Source organism: Callithrix jacchus, chromosome 8 (genome assembly GCF_049354715.1).
Source record: "Callithrix jacchus isolate 240 chromosome 8, calJac240_pri, whole genome shotgun sequence".
Lineage (NCBI taxonomy): Eukaryota > Metazoa > Chordata > Mammalia > Primates > Cebidae > Callithrix > Callithrix jacchus.
Window position 1 is genome coordinate 124,241,568 of NC_133509.1, and position 20,244 is coordinate 124,261,811.

Here is a 20,244-nt window from a genome sequence, read left to right on the forward strand (position 1 = left end):
GTGACACAAAGCCAGGGTCCGGCTCCTTAACGTGGGGAACCCCTAGAGGACATAAACAAGAAGGATTACGAAGGATTACACAAGCTGGCCAACAGGCTGCCAGACAACAGAGGCCGAGAAAGACAAGCTCTGGGGGAGGAAGGGGTTAAAACTCACATGTGGGTCAGGCGCGGTGGCTCAGGTGGCAGGAAAAACAGTGTGTCCTTGTGCTGTGCTAAGTTGCCACATCCACTGGAATTTATTAACCAATGTTTGGGTTGGGCGCGGTGGCTCACACCTATAATCCCAGCACTTTGGGAGGCAGAGGCGGGCTGATCACAAGGTCAAGAGATCGAGACCATTCTGGCCAACATGGTGAAATCCTGTCTCTACTAAAAATACAAAAATTAGCTGAGTGTAGTGGTGGGCACCTTTGTAATCGCAGCTGCTCGGGAGGCTAAGGCAGGAGAATTGCAGAGGTTGCAGTGAACCAAGATCACGCCATCATACTCCAGCCTGGTGACAGAGCAAGACTCTGTCTCCAAAAAAAAAAAAAAAAAAACTTACACATGCACATGTGCACCAGCTCCTCCTGGGGCCCACAGCCCTCAGGAAGCCCCTCCAGCTCCCACCTGGGCTACCCCTGCAGGAACACCACCAGCCTCTTAGAGACTGGGTTCTTATCATCACACCTCCTCTGGCCTTCCCACCAAACCTCGGCATTAGGTCCAAGTTCCCAGGGTCATGTGTCTCTTTCAAGATAAGGAAAGACAAATACTACAAACTAACCCATGCCTATGTGCCCATCAGGGGCCACAGGCGATGCCAGGACTTTCCCAGAGAACATTCCAGAAGAATCCCCACGTGTGGCTCCCAACAAGGGGATCAACTAGTATGGTTCTTGTCTGCACTGCTAACCTGCTGAGTTACTGGGAACACACTACTTGTCCTCTCAGATGCACCATCTCTTAATCTATACATTGGCAATAATACTGTCTTCTCCAAAAGTCATGTTGGGCTTAAATGGGATGATGATGATGATGTATACAATGTACCTAACACCATACTCGGCATGGGAAAGGCAGTTAATCCACTGAATTATCCACTCTATCAAAGGACGGCATATAGAAGTTAGGTGGTACGAGCAGAAAAACAAATAGAACACAGCCAAGTTATTCATCGTGACTTCATGGCCTCTGCTTCAAAATATATAAGGAAGGAAGGCCGGGTGCAGTAGGAGGCTGAGAAGGGAGGACTGCTTGAACCTAGGAGGTCAAGGCTGCAGTGAGCTAGGATCAAGCCACTGTACTCCAGCCTGGGTGACTGAGCAAGACACTGTGTTAAATATAAATAAATATATGAATGAATGTACACTCTCTCTCTCTCTCTCTCTCTCTCACACACACACTCTCTCTCTCTCTCTTTTCCATATCAAAATGTTTAGCAAGTGATTGATTCCTAAAGGCCCTTCACATTTTCTAACATTCTATCATTTACAGTCTAAAGACATTTTAGGAAATTTTTAAACTTCAAAAGTTTAAAAAGAAAACAATCTGAGGAACCAGCCAAGTACATAAGAGGGATGAAGAGAGGAAGAAAGAACAAAACTGATTACAAAGAATTTGTTTCTAGATACCTCATTGTCTATTCCCATAACAAAATAGACAATTGCTCCAGCAGTTTAACATTTAAAAGAAAAAAAAAAGAGTGCTGTAACACCTGTTAGAGAAACTTGCAGCTGTAAATATCCAACCTCGCTCTTTAATAGCAGCGGTTTGGTTTTTGTTTCTTTTGCTCTTTTGCATTAGAAAAGATGGAAAGGAGAAGTCATCATTTCGTTTTCGAGATCCTGGCCCCATGAGCCTCAGGGTAGCCCTGGTTCCTAGGAGTAGCACCAACAGGCAGGGAAGAGAGGCTCCGGCGCCCTGCAGACAGCGCCAGGTTCTTGGCATCAAGAGCTGGATACAGAGTCCCTGACAGTCCCAGCCACAGAATATTTCAAACTCACCAACATGCTCTCTAAACATCAGATATGAAAAGGACTCTGCTCTTGCACCTGGCTCGCTATTATTTTACAGATGCGTTCTAAAAGCTATAAAGACAGAAATTATTATTAAGGTGTCACTTATATGATATTCAGACACCTAAGCTCTTTGATGATTTTGATGTCCCATAGGTCTTTCAGAAATGCACCTTTTACATCTTGGAACACCCCTCCATCTGAAAGAGAACGTGTGTGGAACATGTGGAGAAGGAATTCTCTTAGGCCCATGCTACCATGGTAAGGACTCCTTTAAATGTTTATCTGCAGTAGAGAAGTTGGACAGTATGTGTGTGTACTTATGTGTGTTTCAATGGACGTGGGAAAAATCAATAATCTGCTAGCATCAACACCTAAATAAAACCAAAATAATCCCATATTTGCCTAAAACCAAATTAATCTCTAGGAAAAATCTGCTATGGTAGAGTTGTGTAGGGCTGCGAATTACAAAAGAAAAGCAGCATTTCCCCAAGCTTCAGCTTTGCAGGAATCTCCGTTCCGTTACTCACTGTTTTGATAGAGCTCTGCTTCTTCCCCCTTCTCACCACCCCACATCAATGTCATTTTCACAGCGGGGAGGCTGCAGGAAGCACACATCTGCAGCGTGTCACCTCCCGAGGCTGACGGATCTACTCAGCGTTTGTTTGGGTTGAAAAGTTATTTTTTGCACTCCCTACACTATTGTTTCCCAAGTGCCAAAAGCAGTCAAGAGCTAGCACGCTACCAACCCATCATAAAATGACCATGAAAACATCCGAAATACATTGACTTCGAAATACTGTCAAACTCAATACCGGTAAATTCTAATAAAGAAAAGGGAACAGAAACACACCCCTCATACTCCAAGTCAGAAGGCCAAAAGAGTGGCATCTTTAAAAGCGCTATCTAGCTAAATCGTTTTTATCCAACGAAATCTTGGGATTCTTTCAAATTAGTTTTACATCTCTGTCCTGGGACGGCCTTTAGCAAATAAGGGTTAACTCTTCTCCTCTACCTGAAACCTCACAGTGTGACATAGGCTAGCTAAAGAACTTCAAACACTTAGAAAACACACAGGAAGCTAAAAAGCAGATCGTTTCATATACTTCTAATAGCTGCCATCCTATGCTGCTTCGAAGAGTCAAACTATTATTCAAATGAACTCAACAGATTATGTGGCATGAAGCCAGAAACTCACATGTACACACAAAGTACACACGGATGGATTTTAACGTTTAACATGAAAGTTAAATAATTATTACAGAAAAACATAAAGTAACTAGAGTGACTGACATCAAGTTATTCTGTAATAACTTTATTATAGAAAAAAATGCACATTTGAAAGGTTTTATCTCCTGATAGGAAATAGGACTGTACAGCAGTGTGTCAACTTTTCTGGAACGTGGGCACGTTCCTTCTTCTCTAACAGTTGTTTGCATCACACCCACAATGTTAAAGTCAAAATTGTATAAGCGAATTACAAAGAGGATAAATGGTAAAGTAAAAGACATACATTAAATTGCCCTCTTCATGCCTTTTTTTTTTGAGGCTCTCTCTGTTGCCAGGCTGGAGTGCAATGGTGCAATTTCGGCTCACTGCAACCTCCCCCTCCTGGGTTCAAGCGATTCTCCTGCCTTAGCCTCCCAAGTAGCTGGGATTACGGGCGTAAGCCACCATGCCCAGCTCATTTTTGTATTTTTAGTAGAGAGGGGGGTTTCACCACGTTGGCCAGGATGGTCTCGATCTCGACCTCATGATCCGCCTGCCTCAGCCTACCAAAGTGCTAGGATTACAGGCATGAGCCATGGCGCCAGGTGTCTTCATGCGTTTTTTTAAAAAAAAAGTTTAAAAGCAAGCTGACAGTGCTAGTAGAGATGGGGAAATAAAATTCACCACTCATCACATTTACATAAATAATGTGTTTAAATATGTAAATATTCATTTTTAAAGTTCAAGGCCTAGTAAAAGAATTTCTAAGCATATTGAATGAAGTGGAAAGGAGAAGCTGACAGCCAGCTCTAACTCCGAGCTGCACCTGGACGGGCACTCCTTCCAGCACCTCCCTTTCATGAAGGTGATTCACGCGCTGCACATGGTAACAAACGCAGTCATGTTTTATGGACGGCAATAAAGGGAACGTGGGCCTGACACATGGACACCCTTGGCTGGATTACAACTGGCCCACCTAGTGCCACTTTATCTTCTGGTTGTCCATAGTTACTCATCTATTTTTAAATGTGCCAATGTGATCTTATCAAATTGGCACATAGAATTTGATCACCATATTTCCATAACTGAAAGTTGTTGAAAGTACCTGGCCAGGTAACAGTTACAGGGTGTGTGCACTAAGCCAGAGAGCTTCACAGTTACGATTTTTTTTTTAAATAAATAATCATGAGCCTCTCTCTCTTTCTCTCTCTCTCTCTCTCTCTCTCTCTCTCTCTGACACTGGGTTGTTTGGTGTTTGTTCTTCTGGAGTGGCCACTGTCCACGAGATCACCAGTCACCCACTCTCCCTAATTTTCAACAGGGATCCCTCCTGGGAGTTTCTGGGTCATGAGCCCAGCTTTTAGCCACAGCATCGAGCCAACCAACTCATCCACTTTTAAGGAGACACTGCCTCTACAGTGCCTCTCCATTCTAGCACAAGTACTCCAACCACGAAGGAGACCCCTTCCAACAAAGGCTGTCTGACACAGGCTGCACCCTGATGTGGCAGCACCGGGCTCCAAAAATAAATCTGAAACCATCCCCGACCCAAGTGAGAAGCTACAGGGACCAAATAACATTGTCAGTGTTATCGATTCCTTCAGCATTCTTGTCAGCACTGGTGAAGGTATGGACAAAGTGCCCTGTGACCGATGTGCCTGAGGTTGCCAGGGAAAGGACGGGGGTGCCAGGAAAAACTACAGGTAAGAGGCTGCCACACCAGTGCTCCAGCAGGAACACAGACTGAACAGGGGTTGGAGGCGGAGGATAACTAAGCACTGTGATTCACTGGTAGGGGATGGAGGAAAAAATTAAGGAAACAGAATCCACCTGGAAAGACTAACTGACCTGGCCCCTGGGAACAGCAGCAGCAACCACGTGGAAAAGGCAGTGATGCCTGAGCTACCTGTCCCAGCAGCTGCGCAGAGAGCCAAGGCTCAGCAGGCCGGGCTCCTGCCCCAGAAACCTTCCCTCGTCTCCCAGAGGCCTATGGTGGAGAATTTAAAAGGTAAATCACTCAACTCCAGAATTATAACTTTCTCTATCCCAGCATTTCCTGCTCCTCACAAATGGCTGCTGACCTCAGGAGGTATATGTCTCCCTCAGAAACTACTGAGTTCTGCTATCAAAACTGGATCCCAGGCCAGGCACAGTGGCTCACGCCTGTAATCCCAGCACTTTGGGAAGCCAAGGTGGGAGGATCACTTGAGCCCAGGAGTTCAAGACCTGCCTGGGCAACACGGTGAAACCCTGTCTCTAAAAAAAGTACAAAAAAATTAGCCAGGCCCGGTGGTGCATGCCTGTAGTCCCAGCTACTCGAGAGGCTGAGATGGGAGGATCACGTGAGCCCAGGGAGGTCAAGGCTGCAGTGAGCCATGATTGTGCCACTGCACTCCGGCCTGGGTGATAGAGTGACACCCTGTCTCAAAAATAAACAAAAGAAAAACCTGAACCCCAGTCACTAATTCACCTCAGATAGAACAGTGACCTAGAAGATTCATAGAGGGCCACAGGAGCACCTGGGATAGCACTCCTGTTTCTCACGCCTTCTCAGCTCACCTGAGAACTCACTGCAACCTGGGCCACAGAACACAAAGGACAGTCCTCATGACAGACAACCCGAGGCTCGTCCAGTTGACTAATAACTGACAATTACACAGGGCGATGTGACAGCCAACGAGAGGGCAGTGGGAGAGAAACTCCGCCAGGGGTTAAGAGTTACTTGATTAAGAAGCATAGGGGAAAAGATCCTGGGCTTAACAAACACTTCACACAGTGCATTTCATCTGACAGTGCAGAAATGCCCTCTGCTCACCATGTCATGAGTCCCGAGCTGGGCCTCAGGAAGGACTCTAGAGCCACTATACCAATCTCCCTGGGGAAGGGGAGAGACAGAGAAACTCAACGCGTTACCCAGGAACACACAGGGATGCTTCCCAAACACACTCTCAGACCATGCTTCAATTATGGACTAAGATTTCCAAAAACAGCCAACTTTTGATTGTTCATGAAGATTTTATACATAAGAACATTTTAAGTCACTCAGTATACTGCTGAGTCACCTGGTCTAAGTGTCAGTCCAGCTCGGAACTTACAGTAACACAAACATCTTTACTCGTAGTGATGGTAGCCGCAACAGCAGCAGTAGTAACCATTCATCCTAACTCAGAACTGACCACGGGCCAAGCACCAGCTCAAACACTTTCACGTACATTATTTCATTTTATTCTCCCAACAAACCTACAAGAGAAATAGTATATGTTATGATCCTGTAGATAAGCAAAGGGGATTAATCCCTTCTCACGCTGCTGACAAAGACACACCCAAGACTGGGTAATTTATCTTTTATTTTTTATTTTTTTTTTTTTTTTTGAGGCGGAGTTTCACTGTTGTTACCCAGACTGGAGTGCAATGGCACGATCTCGGCTCACCGCAACCTCTGCCTCCTGGGTTCAAGCAATTCTCCTGCCTCAGCCTCCCGAGTAGCTGGGAATATAGGTGTGCACCACCATGCCCAGCTAATTTTTGTATTTTTAGTAGAGACGGGGTTTCACCTTGTTGACCAGGATGGTCTCGATCTCTTGACCTCGTGATCCACCCGCCTCGGCCTCCCAAAGTGCTGGGATTATAGGCGTGAGCCACCGCACCCGGCCAATTAATTTTTTTTAAAAAAGAGGTTTAATGGACTCCCAATTCCATGTGGCTGGGGAGGCCTCACAATCCTGACAGAAGGCAAAAGGCACATCTTACATGACAGCAAACAAGAGAGAATTAGCTTTCGTAGGGAAACACCCCTTTATAAAACCATCAGATCTCAGGAGACATACTCACTATCATGAGAACAACATGGGAAAGATCCATCCCCACAATTCAATTACCTTCCCCTGGCGTCCCTCCCACAACACATGGGAATTATGGGAGCTACAATTCAAAATGAGATTTGGGTAGGGTCACAGAGCCAAACCGTATCAGAAAGTAAGGTTCAGACAAGTTAACGAATTTGGTCCACGGTGAAATGCAGGCAGTTTGATTCCGGAACTGACAAACACCACTGCATAGCTGCAACGAAAACTGTATCACTTCCAGGTCAAATCACGAATAATTCTGGATGATACAGTTGCACTAAAATGTACATCCTTGAACAAGAGTGTCACAAAAATGCTTTCTGATACTGTGTGAGCACACACATTTTTTAAAACTATTTATTTCAGCTAAAAATGCAAGTCAAAGTTACCACTGTCTTCATTACAACTTTGTAGGCTGGCATGTGGCCATATATGCAGAAAAAAACATCACCTTTCTGTTTGTTCAGCAAATTTCAAAGCATGATCAAATATCTCAGGTGGCCCTAAACAACTCAGTGAAGAAATCTGAGATTATTAAAGCCATGTATAGCCACAAAAAATGGTCTCTGAAAGGACACAGGCTCAGTTGGGAGCAGTGGCTGACACCTGTCATCCTAGCACTTTGGGAGGCTGAGGAGGGTGGATCACCTGAGGTCAGATCACTTGAGTTCAGATCACTGTTCGAGACCAGTCTGCCCAAACCCGCCTCTACTAAAAATACAAAAAATCAGCCAGGTGTGGTTGTGGGTGCCTGTAATTCCAGCTACTCGGGAGGCTGAGGCAGGAGAGTCGCTTGAACCCAGGAGGCGGAGGCTGCGGTGAGCCGAGATTGCATCACTGCACTCCAGATTGGGTGACAAGAGCAAAACTCCATCTCAAAAAAAGAAAGGGAAAGGGAAGGAAATGAGGACACGGGCTTTCCCTGGATCACAACCAGCAAGAGGTAGAGGCCAGGCTTCAAACCTGGGTCTTTGTGGTTGCCCCCATGAGAAAATCCAGCCCCCTAGAAATATTTTCAAATAGGTTGGATGGTTCAGAGGGTTCCCACAGCTGGACAAAGGGCTGTACCAAAACACACAGAATCCCAAAGAGGAGGAAACTTGTGAACATCTGTGCCTGTGTGTACAGACTCCCCAGCAAGTGGAAGCCAAGGTTTCTGAATTCACTTGGCAAGAAGAAGGTTCTTCAAAGTGTGTGCTACTTTAGAAACGTTTAAAGGGAATAAGCAGAGGAAGAACTTTGGTTTGATGGGCATGTTCCAAAATGAATATGAGAAAGCTAGAGCCCAATGTCATCCTTCTGGAATTGTCTACACTGGATTTGTTTAGTAAAACACATGGAGCCATAAATTACACTCAACTCTGGATAGGGTCTACATGGCCAGTGGGGTCCATATACCCCAGTGAGATCATAACTTAAATTTCTGGTAAGTTACCTCCGTCTAAGTACATAAGGAAACCTGTAAGTGCACAGAAGACACTGTTATCAACCTTTTAAGGCAATAGAAAGGAAAGTACTTTGAGTTTTCCAGCTGTGCAGCAGTTCCCCAAAACAACAACAAAATAGTACGTCTATTTCAGCACCACTGTCTTTCCCCATGTGGCAGTCCTAAGGACAACTCACAGCTTGCTGTATTGTCGAACAGCAAGCCACTTTCTTACAAGGTGTTGACGTTTTGATTTTTTTTTTAAGAGTTCACTCTGATCATTGAAGCCTGAGTCCATCTGAATGGTAGCACCCAAGAATCACCAGGCTCAGAGAGGCTGCTAAGAGGCTCACTGCTCAGAAAGGCCAGCTCTGTCCTCTTCATGCCCAAAAGAGGCCCTATGAGGAAGAGAGGCTCTTAACTTTGGGAGGGATCTCTTCTGATTCTGTACCTTCTTCCAGTGATGGGAAAGGAACAATCAAGTGCTTGAAAATAAAGACCGTCAACCACGCGCAGTGGCTCATGCCTGTAATCCCAGCACTTTGGAAGGCCGAAGCAGGCAGATCACGGGGTCAGGAGACTGAGACCATCCTGGCCAACATGGTGAAACCCCGTCTCTACTAAAAACACAAAAATTAGCCAGGTGTGGTGGGGTGCACCTGTGGTCTTAGCTACTCGGGAGGCTGAGGCAGGAGAATCGCTTAAACCCAAGAGGCAGAGGTTGCAGTGAGCCAAGATCATGCCACTGCACTCCAACCTGGCAAAAGAGTAAGACTCTGTCTCAAAAAAAATAGAAATAAAGACTATCAGAATACAGCTGAGAAGAGTTTGGGGTTCTATTTAGGCTTTCTAATTAAAGAAAGATCCTTAGATATTAAACCAACCAACAAACAAAAAAGCCTCCCATCACAATCTACTTGGCCACCAAAAGCCTCATTCATCTTGTGTGTGCCCAGCATAAGCATACAAATCTACTAGATACTCAAGGCACATGGGAACTGCTGCAACAGCTGTTGGTCTCCCCATCCTGTATTATGTATGTGTGCTGGATATATATTCCACCTGCCCTGCAGAGCACCTCTTTAGCCTCCTCCTGACTGCTCCCGGCCCTAGGAGACTGACATTTATGGATGCATCTGCAGGCTCCCTTGCCATGGACTTCCATCCAGCTCCACCAAAGGGAGGCACCAGTGCAAGAAGCAAGGGGAGGGGTAGAAGGAGGACAGGAAAGTTATCCCCCAACTCCCTTCCTGCTGGGCTGCAGTGAGTGAGCTGCACCCTGCTATTAAGGACCATGACTCCCACGAAGCACCCATAAGCCCAGCTACTTTCCCCTCTGGCATCTTTTATCTGCTCTTCTCCTTCACCCCTTCAGATCCTGGGGGGATGAAAGTTCCCTGGTGTAGCCTGCCATCCTCATCTTGGGGGAGTGAGTGCACCCCTGCCCACCACGGAGAAGTTGTCCTCGCCTTGATTTCTTCTTTCTGAGTGTGCCATCTGTCTTCTGCCAGGACCGCGACTGACATAATAAAAAACGGAATTGATTACCCTAGAATTTCATTCTTGGAATCTACATGCCACAATATGTACATAATAATTCCCTTGCAATTTCCCCAAGTCATAAAAGATAGCAATCAGGCAGAAAAAAAAAATATGCCACCAAAGCTACCGTAATAATTTACTGTCCTGCATACCTTGAAAGAACTCAATTCATCTTCCTAAAAAGTGAAGTAAGCTTTGAAAAATGAAAATTACAGTATTAGGAAAGTGTGGAATGACTAAAAATGTTCTCTGTAGAATTCCATATAAGTGCGTCATCAATGGCTGCTATTATGTTTCGGACTCAGTCTAACTGCCCATAAAAATTGCAAATAGGACAACAGTGTTAGTAAGTTTCCAATTTGACAACAGCAGACTGAAACCAAATCTTACCTGAGCCACTACAGAGAGCTGATAGTAACTACATTTATTATAACAAGAATTCATTTATCATAACAAGAACACCATGCAATCAAACTTTCTAAGAGTTGAAGACTTAATAGTCAACCTCATCCTGAAGACCACTATTGTTTTATATTAGATCAGGGTGACCCACAGGAAATTAAAACAGGAAACAAAGTTTCAAATTTAAAAACTATGAGCTGTCTCCTGGGGAAAAAAACAAAACTCTCCACCAAACCTACAAGATATAAAACAAAACAAAAACAAAACACACCACACTGTTCACACGCGCACTGATATGCTTTAAACGTGAGGAAACTAGTCAAATCCGGTTCAATATCACAATGTTAAAAACAAAATTTTAAATGGCTTTCAACAAACTAAACGTAGGCTGGTGCAGTGGCTCACACGTGTAATTCCAACACCTAGAGAGGACAAGGCGGGAGTTTTGCTTGAGCCCAGGAGTTCGAGACCAGCCTGGGAAACACAGGAAAATCCCATCTCTACAAAAAACCTAAAAACTAGCTCGGTGTCATGACACATGCCTGTGGTCCCGGCAACTCGGGAGGCTGAAGTGAATGATCACTTGAGCCCAGGAATTCAAGGCTATGATGAGCCGTGACTGCACTACTGTACTCCAGCCTCGGCCACAGAGCCAGCCCTTGTCTCAGAAAAAGAAAAAAATTAAAATAATTAAATGTAAACCATGTGTTACCAATGTATTTTTAAAGACACTGAATCCGTGTTTCAATCAGGGTTCTATAAGGAACAAGTCCGTAAGACTTCTTCATCTAAGGCCAGCTGATCAAGTGAAGGCTATCAGAGCTTTCCAAGAAGACCTGAGTTCTAGGGTGGGGTGCTGGTTACTTTCCCAGGGTCTGGCCTGTTGCTACATGTCCTGGAGTTACAGCATTTCAGAACAAGTATTTTGCAACAAGTTATTAGGAAGCACCGAAGCGGAAAGTCTTTCTGGGGAGGCGGGGAACGATGAGATCCAGATTATCTGCAGCCTGAAATCTTTCTGTAGCTTTCCTACACAGCACAAAGCATTTATCTGTGAGGTTATGTGACTAATGTCTAGCTCCTGTAACTAACATGTAAACTGTGTGAAGGTAGAAGCTGTCTCCGTGTCTGCTCATGACCCAGTGCCTGGCACACAGTAGGTGCTTAATAGATTCTCCAGTCATCTAAACCACACCTTCAATAGTAGGACTGAGGAAAGTTAAAGTTTGATAGGTCATTACATATACTTTTTAAGCGAATTTTGTCTTTGGAACTAGTAAATGTTTTACTCTTCAAACTAAGAATTAAGTAAAAGGTAAATAATACAAATCAAAATAAGATACAACTACATACCACTGGAATGGCAAAATTAAGAACACTGACAATACAAAGTGCTGTGCAGAATGTGAAGTAATCAAACACTCACAAACAGTTAGTAAGAATGAAAACTAGGGCCAGGCGTGGTGGCTCATGCCCATAATCCCAGCACTTTGGGAGGCCAAAGCGGGAGGATCGTTTGAACCCAGAAGTTCGAGACCAATCTGGGCAACATGAGGAAACTTCATCTCTACAAAAAAAAATATTATATGGGCATGATGGTGTGCGTCTGTGGTCCGAGCTACTTAGGAAGCTGAGGTGGGAAGATCAGGAGGTTGAGGCTACTGTGAGCTGTGATTGTGCCATTGCACCCCACCCAGGGCAACAAACAGAGTGAGACCTTGTGGAAGAGGAAAGGGGAGGCGGAGGGGGAGGGGGAGGAGGGAGAGGGGAGGGAGGGAGGGAGGGAGAGGGGAGGGAGGGAGAGAGGGGGAGGGAGGGGGGGAGGGAGGGAGGGAGGGAGGGAGGGAGGAAGGAAGGAAGGAAGGAAGGAAGGAAGGAAGGAAGGAAGGAAGGAAGGAAGGAAGGAAGGAAAAGAGTAAAGAATGTAAACTAGTACAACCACTTTGGAAAACAGTTTGACAATTTCTTATAAATTTATACACATATTTATATGACCCACCAATCCCACTCCTGGGTATTTCTCCAGGGGAAATGAGCTCACATATCCACACAAAGACTTGCAAAACAATGTTCAGAACAGCTTTATTCATAATATCCAAAAACTGGAAATAATCCAAAATCCATCATAGGGCAATAGACAGACAAATTACGGTATGTCCCTAAAACAGAATACTCCTCATCAGTAACAAGGAACGAACTCCTTACTGATATATACAACACGTATGATTCTCAAAAAGATTACGCAGAGTAAAAGAAGTTACATATAAAAGTGTACTGTTCTATGATTGCATTAATATGAAATTCTTAATGTACAGAGAAAGAAAGTGGTCCAACCACTTCTGTGGTTGCCTAAGGGTTTTGGCGGAGAGGAAGGAGATCGACTACAGAGGAACTAAAGGAAACTTTTTGTGATGAAATTGTTCTATATGTTTATAGTAACTGTGGTCACACAGATATTTGTCAAAATATTTTCAATGGGTGTATTATTTTTCACTAATCCCTCTGTTCATTGTCAAAGGTATATTGTGTGACATTTAAATTATGCTTCAATTAAGCTTTTTTAAAAGAGCAAACCACAAATTTATTTTTTTTAAAAAAAGCAAACAAAACAACCTAATTTAAAAGGCAAGTTTGCAACATAACCTCACAAGAAAAAGAATTCTTTCACACATTTTAATTCAATACTGATTATGTATCCCAGTAGACATACATCCATATACTGCAGACAAAAGTGAACTAAAAGAAATATTGTTTTGGTGAGACTTGTATTACTAATAGCAATAGACGGAATAATTTTGGAACTATTTTACGCATATTCTAGAATAAAGCAAATAAATGTGTTCACAGCATCAACAGTATTAGGAACCAAGCAAAGAGAGATATATACAAAATCAAAGATCACTAAGAAAAAAATTCAGTAATATTAAATGTGAATTGGAAATAGCAATATCAATTCATGAAAATAATAATACCCCAGCTACAATAAATACACCCAGAGTCCAGTTTCAGGTTTTTTTTTTTGAGACAGAATTTCACTCTTGTTGCCCAGGCTGAAGTTCAATGATGCAATCTCAGCTCACTGCAACCCCCGCCACCACCCCCCCACCTGGCCCCGCTGGGTTCAAGCGATTCTCCTGCCTCAGCCTCCCAAGTAATTAGTATTACAGGCGCCCGCCAACATGCCCAGCTAATTTTTTGTATTTTTTTAGTAGAGACGGGATTTCACCATGTAGGCCAGGTTGGTCTCACCCTCCTGACCTCAGGTGATTCCCCCCACCTCGGCCTCCCAAAGTGCTGGGGTTACAGGCATGAGCCACTGCACCCGGCCTGTAGTTTCAGTTTTTAAACACTATTTTCCACTAAAAGGAATCAGGGCTTTTTGGAGAAATGGATGATCCCATGTCTGGAAGTGAAAAGTATGAGTCCTGAACTTTTTTGTTCGAGAAAGCACTTACAGACTAGAAGGAGTATGTTCAACGGACATAAGAGGCAGCTTAAAGGGCCTCAATGGCCAAATTTGGGGTAATTGGAGCATCTAAACAATGATTATAATTGATTGTAAAACAAGTGACTAAGCAAAAACCCAGGAGTACACAGTAATAGTCACAGAGAGATATTTATTTGCCACCACTAGAGGCAATTATTACACCTACCCTTTTTTGTAAAAATTGGTCATTATAGTTCCTTTTCAGGAATATCAGCTAATGATAGAATTAGAAAAACCAGAATTTTGCAACTTTTGGTAAAATAATTCAAGCAAGAATCGTCAATGGTTATGCACATAGTGCCCAAGCATCTCTCCGTAGATGATGTGCTCATTGTCAAAAACACACCATCCAATGGTGAGATCGGCATGACCACCCTTGGCCGCTGATCAGACTTAGCGTCACTAACAGTGGACAACCTGGTGGGACATAACGGTTTAAGAAGCACCCAGCATCGCCTGGCGGCTGTTTAAATAAGCTTGACCCTACATAAGCATTTGGATCTGACTTTCATGGGACACAAGGCAAAGTGAATGACATCACAAAGAAATAACCAGTCAAATTCTGGATGTGGACATTCCACAAAACAACTGGCCTTGACTGTCTCAGAAAAACAAAATAAAAAATCGATGTCATCAGAGGGGGAGAGGAAAACAGGAAGATCATTCCAGACTAAAGAGATTAAAAAGACATAAAAGCCAGCAGCAGCAGTGCCCACACCTTCATTAGATGCTGGTTAAAAAAAAATTTTTTTTTTTAAAGAACTTGGAGGACAACTGGAGAAATCTGAATATGGACTAGACGGCAGACACCAAACTGAACCATCTGAAACTTTCTTAGGTGTGATAATAGTGTATGGTTATAGAAAAGGACGTCTTTATTCTGAGCTTCATGCTGAAAATTTTACAGGTGAAGTGCCGTGATGCCGACAACTTTCTTTTCATTGGTTCATATAATCTACACATAAAGAAGAAGCAAATACAACATGTTAACAATTAGTTATTACTGTTCTTGCAATTTTTCTGTACCTTTGAATTTTTTAATAAAAAATAAGAAGGGAAAAGAAAGAAGCAGAAGATAATGACCATCTGTAAAGCCTTATTGCAGAGAGGACCAGCACTCTACCCGTCTCTGCAGGTGTTACAAAATGAACTGCATAACTCATGTGTTAAAATGAATTCGTATGTTGAAGCCCAGCTTGGAGTACCTCAAGTGTGACTCTATTTGAACGTAGGGTCTTAAAAAAGTCACTGGGAAAATGAGGTTATTAGGGTGTCCCCTAATCCACTATGACTGGTGTCCTTCTAAGAGGTTTGGACACAGAAATGCACAGAGAAGACCATGTGGAAGACACAGGGGAAGGCAGTCGTCTGCAAGTCAAGAAGAGAGGCCTGCAAGAAACCAACCCTGACGACACCTTGATCTTGGACTTCCAGCTTCCAGAACTGTGAGAAAATAAATCCCTGTTGATTAAGCCAAGCAGTCTGTGGTACTTTGTTATGTCTGCACCAGCACAGTAACATCATCATGGGGAAGATTTCTGGGAAAAGGAGAAAGACTGTTCCCCTAATCCAAAAGGAAGAACAGTTTCTGCCACCTCGTGCATAATATCTATTCATTGACACAGAAAATCAAGAGCTCTCAGGATATTGTGTGTATGTGCGTGTAGGGGGTGGGAGCTAAGATAGCGATTCAGGATGATGTCACGTCTGCACCATCAGCTGGGGAATACCCAGACATGCTGGAATCACAGGCTCTCTCTCACGCACCCACAGGACTCCTCTCAGAGCCAGACAGGTCTGCGGACAGCCCTTGCTGCCTGGATGATATCCTGGGAGAGATGCTTAAAATGCCCAAGTCTGCCTGCTCTAAGTGATCTGACATTGGATTTTTCATCACTGAGCAGAAATGTTTCAAATACATATTAAAGTCATTCCTCCTCAACATAAAAGAAACATCCTCAGGCTTATCATCATAAGAAGGGACAATTTAAATATTTCTTTAACTGTGTGCAATTTCTACCTTTTGGAACAAAAAAAATTCAAGTAAAAACTAAGAAGAAAGGAGAAAGATAGAGAAAATGAGGTCACATTGAATCTCTTTTCACACACTTGTTTTTTGGTTTTTTTTTTTTTTTTGAGACAGCCTCACTCTCCTGTCCAGGCTGGAGTGGCGCAATCTCAGCTCACTGCAACCTCCACCTCCCAGGTTCAAGTGACTCTCCTGCCTCAGCCTCCCAAGCACCTGGGATTACAGGAACACAGCACCATATCCAGTTAATTTTTGTATTTTTAGTAGACACGGGGTTTCACCATGTCGGCCAGGCTGGTCTCAAACTCCTGATCTCAAGTGATCCACCTGCCTTGGCCTCCCAAAGTCCTGGGATTACAGGTGTGAGCCGCCGCGCTGTACCCGGCTCACACATGTCTTGAATCATGCCCAGATTATGAGATAGTCAGTGCTGGAATCTTGGAATATGAGTTCTGGAAAGGGTCTTCATGATACCATGGTTGGCTTTCTTCACTTGGCATTTAAGGAAACGAAACTCAGATGGGAAGAGCTTGCCCAAGAGCACACAGCCTGGTCTGGCCATGCCTCCTCACCGCCAGCCATGTAGGCCTTTCACCTTTCACTCAGGGACCTTCCCTGGCTGTGCTGCAACCTATGACTTCACGTGTTGTTCTGAGCCCTCCCCAGCACACAGTGGTGAGTATCAAAAGATTTTGCTGGATTCTAGTACGTGGTTTCTCAACCTCAGCCCTGTTGGCATTTGTGGCTGGGTAGTTCTTAGCTGTGTGGGGGCTGTCCTGTGTGTGCAGGATGCTGAGTAGCGTCAATGGCCTCTACCCATGGGAAGCAGTAGAGCAGTCCCCTACGATCTGACAACCAAAAGTGTCTCCAGACCTTGGCAAGTGTGTCCAAGGGAGCAAAATCACCTCCAGTTAAGAACCACCGCTTCAGAGCATGAAGACCTACTCAGCTTTGGCAAAAAGGGAATCCCAAAATACAAGCTCATGTTATTTATTTATTTATTTATTTATTATTATTATTATTATTATTATTTTATTATTATTATTATTATTTTAGATGGAGTTTCGCTCTTTTGCCCAGGCTGGAGTGAAGTGGCACAACCTCAGCTCACTGCAACCTTCACCCCCATCCCCTGGGTTCAAGTGATTCTCCTGCCTCAGCCTCCCAAGTAGCTGGAATTATAGGCGCCCACCACACGACCGGCTAATTTTTATATTTTTAGTAGAGACGGGATTTTGCCATGTTAGCCAGGCTGGTCTCGAACCCCCGACCTCAAGTGATCCACCCACCTCACCCTCCCAAAGCGCTGAGGTTACAGGCATGAATCACTATGCCTGGCCAAGCTCAATTAAAATGCAGAATAACAGTATTTTTTCCCACACCACTGACTTCACTCCTTGCAGATGAATAGGTCTGTTTGTACAGCCTTATCCTCGTTAAGGTCTGATATGATTTGGCTGTGTCCTCATCCAAATTTCATCTGGAATTATAATTCCCATAATTCCCACATGTCGTGGGAGGGACCCAGGGGGAGGTAACTGAATCATGGGGCACGTACTGTTCTGTGATAGTGAACGAGTCTCGCGAGATCTGATAGTTTTATAAATGGGAGTTCCCCTGCATAAGCTCTCTCTTTGCCAGCCACTATGTAAGATATGCCTTTGCTCCTCATTCATCTTCTGCCTGAGACGCCCAGAGCTCTACATATTAAGACTCAAATCAGGTCAGGAGTAGTGGCTCACGCCTATAATCCCAGCATTTGGAAAGGCCGAGGTGGATGGATCACTTGAGTCAGGGTTTCAAAACTAGTCTCACAACATGGTGAAACCCCGTCTCTACTAAAAATACAAAAAGTAGTTGGGTGTGGTGATGTGGGCTTGTAATTTCAGTTACCTAGGAGGCTGAGGCATGAGAATCATGTGAAACTAGGAGGCAGAGGTTGCAGTGAGCCGAGATCCTGCTACTGCACTCCAGCCGGGGTGACAGAGTGAGACTCCATCTCAAAAAAAAAAAAAATGACTCAAATCAAACTCAGCAAACACAGGAGAAAAGCCTCCTTCTGAGAGAAATCACCACAAAGGTAACTGTCAACTTCAAATATTATTGACAAATAGCAATAATAATTCTCTACTGTGGACTAGGTACCCCCAGGATTCCTGGGGTGACTCACAGCATTATGCCTTGAACCCCGAAGCCTACAAAATCACAGAGATGATAGGCTTGTTTTTAATTTTATAACTAAAGCCTTTCCAACATATAGTGACATGACCATAAGAGCTCTCCCCAACTCATTCTAACACTGCCTGACATTGTGGCCATGCAAAGTGTGCTGCCAAGTCTGGCTAGGCCAGCACCTGCAGCCCCAAAAAAGGCCTCAAAAAGCAAAAATAAGTAAATAAATAAAAGTTTGCTTAAGTGAAGGTAGAAGTCAAATGTGGTAGCTCCCACCAGTAATCCCAGCACTTTGGGAGGCAGGGGTAGGAGCATCACCTGAGCCCAGGGGTTCAAAACCAGCCTGTGCAACAGAGCAAGACCCCATCTCTATGAAAAAAATTAAAAATCAGCCAGTTGTGATGGCACATGCCTATGGTCCCAGCTACTCAGGAGGCTGAGGTGGGAGGATCCTGGAGCCCAGGAGTTTTCGGCTACAATGGACTGTGATCATGCCACTATACTCCAGCCTGGGCAACAGAGCAAGCCCTTGGTGGGGGGGCGGGAAAGCAGGGGGGGAGGGGGGGCATGGGGAGAAAAACAGAAAAGAAAGAAAGAGCTGGCAATGCCCCAGGCCCTTTGCTTGACCCTCTCAACTCCTCCAAAAGCTTCATCTGCAGCCCACACATCTGCCAGTCAACTGGTCATCCTTTCTAGATGACCCTTTGGCCCCTTGAGACCTGGCCAGACCATAACCCATTCATCACCCTACCCCACTGCTTTTCAGACCAAATCCATTCTCCTCCTTATTCCCCTCTCCTCTAAGCAGACTTAAACCTGGATTCTTACTTCCCTTCCTTGTCTGCCTACCCCATGACTCCCACAGCTATCATCAGAGCCTGTGGGTTATACCTCCGTGACAGTTGGTCTGGTGTCACCAAGTGTAGACCTTGCTGCCAACCTAATCCCATCCATCATTATACCCCGGCTGGACTGCTGACTCTACTTCCTTATACCTCAAATCCCACTCCTCCCACACTCAATGCCTCTCCATGCTCCAAGCCTTCAAATGTTGCCCAGTAGAGACACAAAACACCCTCACTTCCAGGCTTGAAAGTCAAGCCCTTTCCAAAATGGCACTTTCCTATCTTTCTGGCCTTGTCTCACGCTATCCCCATTTCTGATTCCTCATGTTCTTCTCTTCCACAGGTTTTCTCTCCACATGCATCTATACTCATCCGCATTGGCTCAAGCCACTGTCCCTACCTAGCCCACAAATGCCCCTTGAGGTGGGGTAGGAGGCAAGTGGGTTTGGGAACGGGAAGGATCTGAGTTCAGATTCTGTTCTGCTGCTTCCTAGCTGTGTCACCTGTGATTAGTTACCTGATTGTCTCTCTGACCCTCAGTTTCCTCATCTATAAAATGGAACAATAATCGCAACTTTGTAGTATGTTGAGATCTTTAGGTAACATATGAAACCACTTGGCAAAGAGGAGGTGGTGTCTGAGGCATTGAAAACATAGACAAAAGCTTGGAGGACTCTTTGAAGAAGACAGGTATGTGAAAGGGACAGTAAAGAGACTCCCCAGCTGGAGAAAGTGCCCTTCCGGGTCCAAGATGGGAGAAGTGGTGGGCGGAGGTTCCCCAGTAGGGAACACCATTCCCTCAATACCCTACTGCTCAGAACACTCAAGCAGTTTTGTGTTTGGAGCACAGTTTGGGTGTTGTTTTTTTTCTCTCTCTCTCTTTTGGCTAGAGTCAGTACCATCTGTGAATTACACTGCAGTGGCCAGGTTTTTGATAATTTGAATAAGACCTCAGGGAGTCTGAACTAAACATATGTCCCTCAAAAATATAAAGTAATTTATATGCTTTCATCTATTAATTGGGAAAATGAGCTTTTTATCAATGTCTAAAATGTTCATGAACAGGCAGAGCAACGTCAGTTTCCACCACACGTGACACAGCAAAAAAGACATCTTCTAACACATGAGGCTTCTCCAGGCAGACGTGAGCAGGGACACAACTAGCCTGATGGAGCAGGCAAACAGACGACAAAAATCAGAGGTGAGTGTATACTATTATGTTGGCGCAAAAAGTAAGTGCAGTTTTTGTCATTACTTTCATTAGTTTCTCAGGGCTGCCGTCACAAAT

General features: G+C 44.4%; 1 protein-coding gene and 1 long non-coding RNA gene across 4 annotated transcripts in view; one reads left to right on the plus strand and one right to left on the minus strand.

Annotated features, from left to right (window-relative positions):
* FOXN3 (forkhead box N3) overlaps positions 1 to 20,244 on the minus strand; it is a 269,460-nt gene that overhangs the window by 212,737 nt on the left and 36,479 nt on the right. The gene's annotated exons all lie outside the window — the stretch shown is intronic.
* Positions 1 to 20,244, plus strand: part of LOC118145093 (uncharacterized) — a 35,274-nt gene that overhangs the window by 12,385 nt on the left and 2,645 nt on the right. Inside the window, exons 2-3 of the long non-coding RNA XR_013521464.1 lie at positions 2,156 to 2,260; positions 4,478 to 20,157. This is a non-coding gene — a long non-coding RNA (uncharacterized LOC118145093). The remainder of the gene's footprint in view (positions 1 to 2,155; positions 2,261 to 4,477; positions 20,158 to 20,244) is intronic.